This window comes from Copadichromis virginalis, linkage group LG19 (genome assembly GCF_057382275.1).
Source record: "Copadichromis virginalis isolate Kocher_CV1m ecotype Utaka linkage group LG19, C_Virginalis_male_GT1.1, whole genome shotgun sequence".
In the NCBI taxonomy this organism is placed as follows: Eukaryota; Metazoa; Chordata; class Actinopteri; order Cichliformes; family Cichlidae; genus Copadichromis; species Copadichromis virginalis.
The window spans coordinates 21,664,748-21,675,038 of record NC_140636.1 but is presented as its reverse complement, the minus strand read 5'-3'; the positions used below and the strand labels follow the sequence as shown (position 1 = coordinate 21,675,038).

Sequence of the window (10,291 nt, the reverse complement as noted above, 5' to 3'; positions counted from 1 at the left end):
TACTCAAGTACTATTATAATTTACTGGTACTTCAAGTATTTCTTGTGTTAAATTCTACTTTTACTCCACTGAATATCACACTTGATATTCCTTGCTATTTATTGCAATGCGTTAGTTACTTCTTACTTTGCAGATTTGAAATGCAAAACCATCTGCTGCAATACAGCAAGAAGGTTGTGGCTTTGACGCCAGCTGCAGATCCTTTTTTGTAGTCTTTGCGAGTTCTCTAAAAAGGTGCGTGTTTTCGGTTAATTGGTGATTCTAATGGTTGTTTTTCTCTCTGTATTAGCCCTTCAGTTGGCTGGGTCTTGCCCTATGACAACCCCCGACCCTGAATTAGGCTAGCAGTTAAGATGAATGATAATCTAATCTATATTCTATTGTAAATCTACTCGGCAGAGCTGAAACATTAAAATGATATGCATAATGTCTACTTTTACGTTAAGGGCCTAAAGTATATTATCAGAAGCTTTTGTAGAGGAAAAGACTCCAATACACAGCCTTTTCCAGGCTCTTGCACAGCCTGTGTTAGTGTTCTTTATGAAGAGCTTCACAGGAGCATAGAAATGTTGTCGAGTTAGTATATATGGAGCATAAAAAAAGAATTATACGATGCTATTGCATTTGTATTATTTTCCTGTAATGAGCAAGCTATGATTTCATGCGGTCGTGTTCACCTCTCACACACGCACACACCCACTCGGATAGGCAGGCAGAGTGCGGTGACTTTAAGACAGGAGGCGTGGTGCTGCTGTTGTGACCGACTTGTCAGTGCCTTCACTCTCCACTATCATTCAGCTGAATGAACCTCCTCGTACAGTCAGCACAGCTCAGCGGCTCTCTGTTTATCCAGCCCGCTGTGATTTCTCTCCCATATTCCCGCTGACAGCCACACGGGATTATTATTTCCGAGCAGCGACTGATTCTCCGCAACGCGTCTGCAAGGTAAGTTTACGTTTCCTCTGCCAGGCAGCCTGGGCTGAGCTGGAGGCTGGGATGGTTCTGCCTTCAGCAGCCGTAGAGGCAATCGGGGCCATCGGTTTGGATATATATTTGAACCCCTGGATGTGGGAAAGTGTCATTTTGATGCTACAGTCTCTGCTGATTAGGACAGATTAGAGTTTAATTTTAAATGTGATCAAAGAACCTTTGCTGTGGCTTTACCTGACTGCCCTTTTTTCCTGCTCAACATGCCAATTAGGATCCAGCACCTGATCTGAAGCCTGCTAGTTCGCCTGCATTAATATTAAAGGGAGAAAATGATTAATGGCTTCAGTTATAACACATCATTGGTGCCATTAGGTGTATATCAGTGCATTTATATGCAGTTTTGCGCATGACAGCCACCCCCCACCGATTATCTTTGATCTGTTTGACGGTTTTCTCACAGTGATGTGATAATTTTGAGATAATAATGTCGCTTTGTGTTATAATGATGGACTGCAGTGAGTTTTGCACGATGCTCAATGCATTTGACCTCGATATTATCCACCTATGCATTCACTGGGCCACACAGCGCTGATGTTAGTTCCTGTCTCCGTCTATAGAGGGCGCTGCGCCACCTCCACTGCTGTGTCATCACCCACACTGCAAAGAAATAGCTTCTCATAAGAAGATCTGTTCAAATCAAGTAATTAAAAAAAAAAGGAAAGGCATTTAGACTTGGGGCACAATTAAGGCCTCTGATTTTTTCCACTTTATTATTATAATTAAATGAAATGGAAAATATTTTCTGCTTGTTGCACCAGATTCAGACTCTCAAACTTATTGGGGGACTCCTGTTGATCCATACTTCTTTGAGTGGATAGGAGTTCCCTTTCTCTTGGACTAAGTCTGGCTACACCAGCTGTTCAAGTTCATTAATTTATTCTTTGTTAAATGTATTTATTTTTAATTTTGTAACATTTCGCCCTGTTGATAACCCTAAACCTATTTATTTCTATATTTCTTTCAACATTTCTTTTCTCATCCAGAGTTAAATACCATTCAAAGTATCATGTGATGGCCTCTTCACTTACTTCTTCACTGATATGATAGTGCAGAGATCGATATGCCTTTTATTTTTGGTCCATTTAATGGGATTTGTGAAGTAATGTGTTTAGTCTTGATTGCAGTTTTTTTTCTTTCTTATCTTTCATACTGTTTTACATCCAGATGTGTAAAAACTTGACAACCTCTCCATCTCTAACCGAAATCAGGCCATTCAAATGACAGATATTAATGTTAAGGATCATGTATAAAAGGGAAGCTTTTGTGAATCTTGCATTGCTATTGGAAAAAGAAAACTGCACTTTAATAATCAGAAGATACAGGCATCCCTACTTAATGGCCACACTGCTTGTCAGAGGCATCAGGAGCTGTTTAATCCGTCTGAACATCTGGCAGTGATGCAGCGTCGGCTGCTCTTGGCCAGCGGTTGAGGCTTTACAAGCACAGCACCATGCTAAGCACAAAATGATCCCCTCCTTCTCGTCCTCCTCTGCCTCCTCTTTCTCCTCCTTACCCACATGGCTTAGCATCATTCCTTCTTCCGGATCAAGATTGTGCTGCATCAAATAAAGCCACAGTGATCCCCAACTTTTTGGCCGTGTGTGTGTGTGTGTGTGTGTGTGTGTGTGTGTGTGTGTGTGTGTGTGTGTGTGTGTGTGTGTGTGTGTAAAAAGGCCATTATTGGTGAAAGGATTGGGGTGGATTATGGCATAGAAATTACATTTTAATCATTGGTTAAGTAAGTGGCTTGGAGGATTTGTGCATGTAAAGCTGCTGAAGGATTTTTTTAAAACAATGTGTAATGCACATACGTCACAGGCAGGAATAGGTTGCCCGCTGAACCAACAGACTTGTGTTAAAGGATGTCAGTGATGGATGGATTTATTCAAAAGTCCTGTTGCATATCTCTGAGCAGAGCTGAGCTTTTAATACATTATAAGCTCTTTCACAGGCATGCAAAAATTCACATATAAAGCAGGAATATTTGTCCCGTTTAACCTTAAATCAGACTAAGGAAGCAATTTTCCTGGAGTATTTTTGAGTCCACTGTTTTGACTGTAGTGCACAATCCTTGTCCAGCTACCTGTGTGTTTTTAGAGGAGGTAGGGAAGAAAAACACATGTGTAATCCAAGAGAAACAGGCCCGGTGGGCTGAGGTACTCGGCTTCTGGCTGTGCCCCTGCTGACTGAGCAGGAGCTGGACTACTTTTGGATGTGTATGTTTGTTTCTGTGGCCAGAAGCATGAGTAGCAGCCTTGCTTAGCTTTGGGTGGTTGTGTGTGTTTTTACCTGGTATCTGAGTGGCCACAAAGCTGTGGACTGTGCCTGGTCTAAGCTAGGACTGTTTGCCAGCTGGGGAAAGACAGGACCATTGTTCCCGGTGAGCAGTTGAGGGAGAAGTGTGCTCTCTTTTAACAGAGCCAGATGTTTTGGCTGGCTGTTGCTGCTCGTCCAGTCTGTGAGGTGAGACTGTGGCAGTGAGGAGGGGGCAGGAGTGAGCCTGTACTTGGTCATGGGAGAGCATGTCGCTTCTCCTTTCTGCAGCCTGCTGACTGATGATGTGCTTTATCAGATGTTCAGACTCGATCCAAACTTTAAATAAATCACTGTGCAACAAGTGCTGATCATCTCATCATCTAGAAAGCAGCGACACCCCCTTGTGCACCCTTACAGTTCATCAACAAGTGTTCCAAGTCGATATATTTGTCCCTGTCTCCCCTCATAAAACTTTTCATTTGCCTTCTTTACTCGTCCCTCATCAATTACACACTGAGTGGCTGCAGTAGACCTTCTGCCAGTCTCTCTCTTTGTGTGGGGGAGAGGCAGCGTGCTGACTTACTGTATCTGTGCAGAGTTTCTGGCACAGAGCTAAGGAGTCTGGGAGTAATTAGCTGTGAGGTTATAATCTAATACCAGACACAGTTTTGGGTCTGTTGGATGCCCACCCGCCCCCTTCCTCTCCTTCCAATCCTCAGGCACAAGTGGTTATGAGACCCCTCTTCACTCCTCATCCTCCCATTTCCTACTTTACTAGACCTTCATTTATGAGTACATGTGAAAAAAGTGGAAGTGGTTTGATTCTATGATTTGTTTTTACAGCAGGAGGTAACCAAATTTAATGCCATGAATACAGTACAGCCAAGGGTTTCTTCTTCTTCTTTTTTTTAAAGGTTAGAGCTGTACATATGTTCAGAAACACTTTGAAATCCATGCAAGGACACATAAAATGTCCTCTTAGTAGAAAGTTGCACAGTATCTATCCTTTCTGGAATTTCACACCACTTCACTATTGGGTTATGAAGCCATCACTACCTGAGGCTCTGCCTATGGTTCCTCTTGGGTTGTCCATATTGTAATCTAGATTAATGTTGGTGGTGCAATCTAACCACATTCACTGCAGGTGTGTAGATGTCAGAAAAAGATGCCACACTCTGATGTCTTCTTATTTGCAGACTAGTTGATTAGCCTAAATTGAATTTACTGGGACATGCATGCCTTTTTCCATAGTTTTTTTTTTTTTTTTTTTTTCCGCGAGGGACTTGATGACGGTGACACATGAGTGTGCTGATGATGTGCTGATATTGATGGCAAACTTGAACTTTGGAGTGTTTTCCTTCTTAGCCAAACCCTTTTAGGTGCAAACAGTGCACACAGGTTTATACATGTTGTGTGGTCACCTTCACCAACAAAACAAAACCCATGTTACACCCCAAAACTGTAGTCCTTCACTTGTGCCACAGTTTGAAATAAATCAGCGTGCTGCTTATGTTACTCAACTAGTTTAGAGCTCATCCAAATGACTGTGGCTGTGGTAAATGGTTATGGATAGTTGATGGATCCTGACCACCCTGTGAATTTTCACTGGACAAGCAACATCTACATCATCTCCACAGAGATGTAGAGATGCAGAGTCTTTGCCACAGTAATTGCATTCATTTTACATTTAAATTATTACCGATATTATTTTACAGATGCTTTTTGGGGGATTTTTGCCTTGTTGATAGTAGAGTAGTGAAGACAGACAGGAAAGTGGGGAGAGAGAGAGAGAGAGAGAGAAAGGGAAGATGCCCAGCAAAGGGCCACTGGTCAGACTCAAACCGATGCTGCTGCATTCTAGTCATGTGGCATATGGTCTTCTGCTCACCCACTGAGCTAAACCTGCTCCACTATTTTTGCATTATCTGTTTAAGTAAGCACCTTCTTCAGAGCAATTCTTTACTTTTCTGTCCTAAGTTGTTTTTATATATTTTGCTCATGTAACACTGTTTTTATTTTAATCCCAGTCATTTTTATTTAACAGCTCACTGAGCTCAGCAGAAAACAAATGAGTGCATGAAAGGTGTCAGAATAAACTCAACTGGTGCATCATAACAAGATTCAGTACTTGACCAAGCATGCACATTGTTACTCTGAAAGAACTTAAATAAGCATTGAAAAGTATAAGTAGATAAATGCATATGGATCTCTTGCACCATTTGAGATTCATTCTGTTTGAGAGACTCTTTAAGAGTACATGTCTCGTTGACTTCAGTCAAAAGCCTGATTTCAGCTTTTCTAGTGTAGCTCCTGGCCACAGAGGCCCAGTGTGCAGGACTTGTTGATGAGCGGTTGCAACAGGCTCTGGTCTGCTTCTCCCATACAGTAGTGAGGTTGTTCTCTGCTGTTAAAAACCTAAGTTTTAAAGTAACTCCAGCATAGCAGGAATGCTCCCACTGTGCCAGAAACCATTGACATTCGACCAACATTGGTGTAACCCAACTGTAAAGGAGTGCTATGATATGATCTTAATACACGTCAGTAATTTACTTTCTCTTTCTCTTCTGTGGATCCTTCTTTTGTTCTCATTTAATTATTGTGGTTTGTATGTAAACCACTTGTATTTATAAGAGTTTACATACATACAAAAAACCCCAGCTTTGGAGGTGTCTTCACTGTCCAGTGGAATCAAACAGTGCAGGACACGTTTCTGCCTTCTGCTGTGCTTCTTCCTCCTTTTATGTCCTCCCCCTCAAGCTGCCACTAAAGTCTTAATTTCCTGTCATTCTCACTAGCAACAGTCACAAGGTAGAAATGTGGAGTTACACAATCATGTGTTTATTAAATATGGAGGAGACGCTTCGCTTTCTTGACCGTTTTTTTGCACATTGTGCCATTGCAAACTTGTTTTTGTGCACTAGTGCTGCTATAGTGTTTGTAGTGGAAACAGTAGCCTGCTGCCTTGACTACCTGATCAGACTTGCATGTTTCCACCACTGGTGTAAATTGAAGGCAATTTAAGTTTTGGTTTCACCATATGTTGTTGAACCTCTACAGAGGGGAGTTTGTCACCACAATAAAGGTGGTATTTTGGGTGATTACCTATTCCATCATATCAGGACAAAATTCAAAAGGAGCAGGTGCGCAGCGAAGATTGCCTCTTTAATGCTCTGAGGAATTATTTTGCCATGGGTGGGAGTGATTTAGCACTAGGGGTAATAGAGGTTGAGAATATCCCAATATTTCTAAACTTACTGACAGTTCCCTCCCCCAAATACCTCTCCCTCCTTGGTCTCAATCTCTGTCAACTTTACCCTGCCCCCCCACCCCCACCCCCTTCTGCCATCTAACTCAATGCTGTGGTTGTTTTTGGTCCACTGTCTCCATGTAGTCACAGGCAATTAGATCCCGTCAAAATAGGGTGCAAGAAGGCTGACTGAGACTCGGGCACCCAGACCTTTTGCTCCTGCCACTTACACTTGGCTAATATTACCCTGACCTGCCGAGAAAAGGCCAAATAGGTTTTGTCAGTAGATGGAACAGAAAGAAGGGGAGGGGTATGCACTTGGGACCTGTGCACGTGCTACCTCAGTGAACACAAAGCAGCTCTTTCACTAGGGATCTGGAGCACATATGGAATCATTTATCAAACCTCCAGTGCGTCAGCCCCACCATATTCTCTTGGCTTCAGGTCTCCCCTCACCTCTGCATCTCAGGTTCACTTTGCCTCTGAAATTATGTTGAAAAGTGGCGCCTGGAGATGTTCCTCCTTCGCTCTCCTTGGTAGTCATTGGTAAACCATAAATACACTTTGATTTGCAGTGGCTTGCCATGTAAAGTCCTAAAAAGGTTGGCAAGCTAGTCTTGGCTTTCAAAGGCCAGAAAGAAAGCAAAATGCTTAAAAAAATGACACGTGGAGTTTAATGTGGCGTTTGTGTTGAAATATTGCTGGACATTTTTCAGGATTATTGACTGGTGAACTCCAGTTTGAAGTTAACACTGGAAAGTTGCTGTTGGTGCTGTAGGAGAGTTGAATGAGACATTGTGGCAAGGATCTCAGGAGCAAGCACACCGTATTTGTGGAAAATTCACACAGAAATAATTCCAGAAAGAACAGAACTTTAGTTTTTTATACTGCAGTCTCATGATGACTGTAGACTTGGATCTGTCATCTGCACATCCATGACCCGAATCGCCACATCCCAAAATTGCTCTATTGGATTGCAATCTGATGATTTTCAAGGCCACTTGAGTACAGTGAGCTCATTGTCATGTCAAAGAAAATGGTTTAAGATGATTTGAGATTTGTGACATGGCATGTAACAGTGCTGGATGCAGAAGATGAGTATATTGTAGTCATAAAGGGATGGATGTAGTTGGCAACAATACTCGCATGATATGTGGTGTTTAAACAATGCTCAACTTGACCTAAAGGGCCCAAGGTGTGCTGAAAATAGATCTCCCACACCATAAGATCACCACCAACAGCCTGAAGTGTTAATTCCATGCAGGATAGATTGGGTCAACTTAACGATATCTGCATACCTGAATGCATGTGATTAGCTGATTAGATATTTGCAGTTGAGCCGATGTATCTAATAAAGTGGCTGCTGAGTGTATATAGATCTCTTTTAAAGTGATGCATTTGTTCATGCCAATCTTAACTGACAGTGATAATTTTATCTTTGGGTGTTTTTCATTCGGGTTAAGGTTGTATGAACTCAGTTCAAGGTCTGTGCTAACTTTGAGTTAGGTTCACACACAGGGTTTGTTGGCTACTACTTGAATGAATTAGTATCCACTCTAAATTATAAGGACAGTATTTTAACAGTAACCCAATGCCAAAGTGACATCATCTCCAAGGATTGGGCTCTAAACTGCACAGCTGGGTGTAGATAACGGAGCAGCTTGGATGTTTATTTTTTTCCCTTTCTGCATTCCAGCTTCTTATTTATAATAGCTTTGATATCCAGCTCTGGGGGCTACTTCTATAAAAGGAAGTTTGAAGACTTTTACCGACCCACTCGAAAGGAGGCTTGCATGCCACATTTTCGCAAGATGTAACCTTTACATTTTCATTAGAAAGTAGACATGAATCACACAGGAAAAGAATGTCGTGTTTGGCTTTGGACAAAGCCAGAAACCTAAAGTTATCAGCTCCCTGAGTCGGTTTCTGCTTTTGTGTCATCCAAGAGTGTCTTCAAAGTATTTAAAGTTGTGAATGTTTGAAATTCGTGATTGTGATTGCGTCACCTCTTCATATCACAGGTCAAACTTATGGCTTTGTTGGAAATATACTCCGCAGAGTTTGATGATAGGTGACTTTTGACCTGTTACCTCATCCCAGTGCTTTGCTTGCCCTTCAGGAAATTGATTTTGTTTACAAAGGCCTAGCCGTTATGTGCTTTAGATTGAATTTTCCTGTTGCATTGGGTAGCTGAAGTTATCAATATCCAGGTCTGTATCTTTGTTTTGACTGAGCTGTAATGACAAAGTTCAACCCGTTCCTGTTTAAAATGGGAATATCCTCTGTTTGCAAGCTGAGCAGATTTGATCTCAGTGGCCAAAATGATGCTAAATCTCTTGGTCTAGATTGTCAGTCTTGAGTTTTTATCTTAATGTTGTCTCAAGTTCAGACGGTGCCTAAATTAGCCTAAACTTTTCAACGATAGCAATCCAGATGTCCTCTGTGGCTTGACACCCTGTTTAATGCGTAGCAGATGGTATTTGTAGTGGTGGATTGTGCTGAAAACAGATTACCTTAATGAGGTCATTTACCAATGAACTGTGCAGAGGGGTATCCAAGACCTCTGGGTTTCTGAAATTTACTGAAGGTTACCTACAGGTTAAACTTCCTTGGAATACTGTTGAGACCTCACTTGGATCACTGAATATTCTTTACAAAGCAGTGCATTCTCTTTGAGGGTCCTCTTTACAAGAGATATGGCCTAGCATGTACTTCTATGGGTTGTGTTATTGTAACCGTCAGCTCTTTCCCTCCCTCCCTCCCTCTGTCTCCTTGGTGGACAGGGGTCCTTCGCGCTGCCCTGTGCGGCTCTGTTTGCGTTTGATTGTGGGAAAATTTCTCAACTGTCCGTGAGAGTCCCCCGCTCTCTGGACCGGCTTTTCCCTTGGGGAGGTGAGGGGGGGGTCCTCTGTGCTCAGAGATGCTGAGCCCCACTACTCCTCCAGGACCGTTCTTGCCTCAGCAGATCCTAGTGGTAGAAGTGGTGGCAGAATTCCTTTGCCCAGTTTTTAGATTCCCAAACTGGAGTTATTTGCATTATCATCAGGCTCAGGAGTAGGATTTATCTTATCTGGTTGGTGGATCCTTCAAGCTCTTCAGCACAGTGATGAAGAAGCCTGGTAAAAGAACTCACAGCCAATAAATCACTTCAGATTGAGGCCTGAGATTGCGATGTGGGTCTTGATGTGACACAGAGTTTTGAGAATGGGCCAGACTGTGGCAGGTTTACTTTGGCTACCCATGCAAAATATGTTCTGGCTCCAGGGTTGGATATTGAACCTGAAATATGTAAAGTTTATAGCTTGGAGGTTGCTGGGTTTTTTATTTTTATTAAAAAAAATTTTAAAGAGACTTTTCCTGGTTTGTGTACTGAATGTGTCATTTGGCTGGAGGAATTACCTCATTAAACAGAGTTTGTGGCTTTTTATATTTAGATTTTGAATTTCAGTTTTCATTTAATGCATTCAATTGTCGTTGGCAGTGATTTGTTTCCACTTTTGCATATGGATAGTGATGCAGTTTTATTTTCACATTTGCTTTACGGGAAATCCCAGAAACACAGGTTTTGTGTATTTAGTGTCATGGTGACATACTTGTTATGTGTTTCGTGCGCGTGTGTGTGTGGCACTTTATATTGACCAACAACAACAAGATATGACAGGCTGTCAGATAGCCAAGCCTCCTACCCTAATCCTCAATTCAATTTAGTCTACTGTAATTCACTTTGCTAGTGTGACAAATGAGCTTTATTGAAGTGATCTAAGGCTGGAGCATCTTAACAAGATTTAAGAAGTAGCT

General features: G+C 41.9%; 1 protein-coding gene across 7 annotated transcripts in view; it reads left to right on the top strand.

The window, feature by feature from the left end:
• The first annotated feature begins 769 nt into the window (after positions 1–769).
• Positions 770–10,291, top strand: part of daam2 (dishevelled associated activator of morphogenesis 2) — a 111,167-nt gene continuing 101,645 nt past the window's right edge. For all 7 annotated transcript variants that reach the window (XM_085440748.1, XM_085440745.1, XM_085440747.1 and 4 more), the window contains exon 1: positions 770–945. The gene's annotated coding sequence lies outside the window, so the exon portion shown is untranslated. The remainder of the gene's footprint in view (positions 946–10,291) is intronic.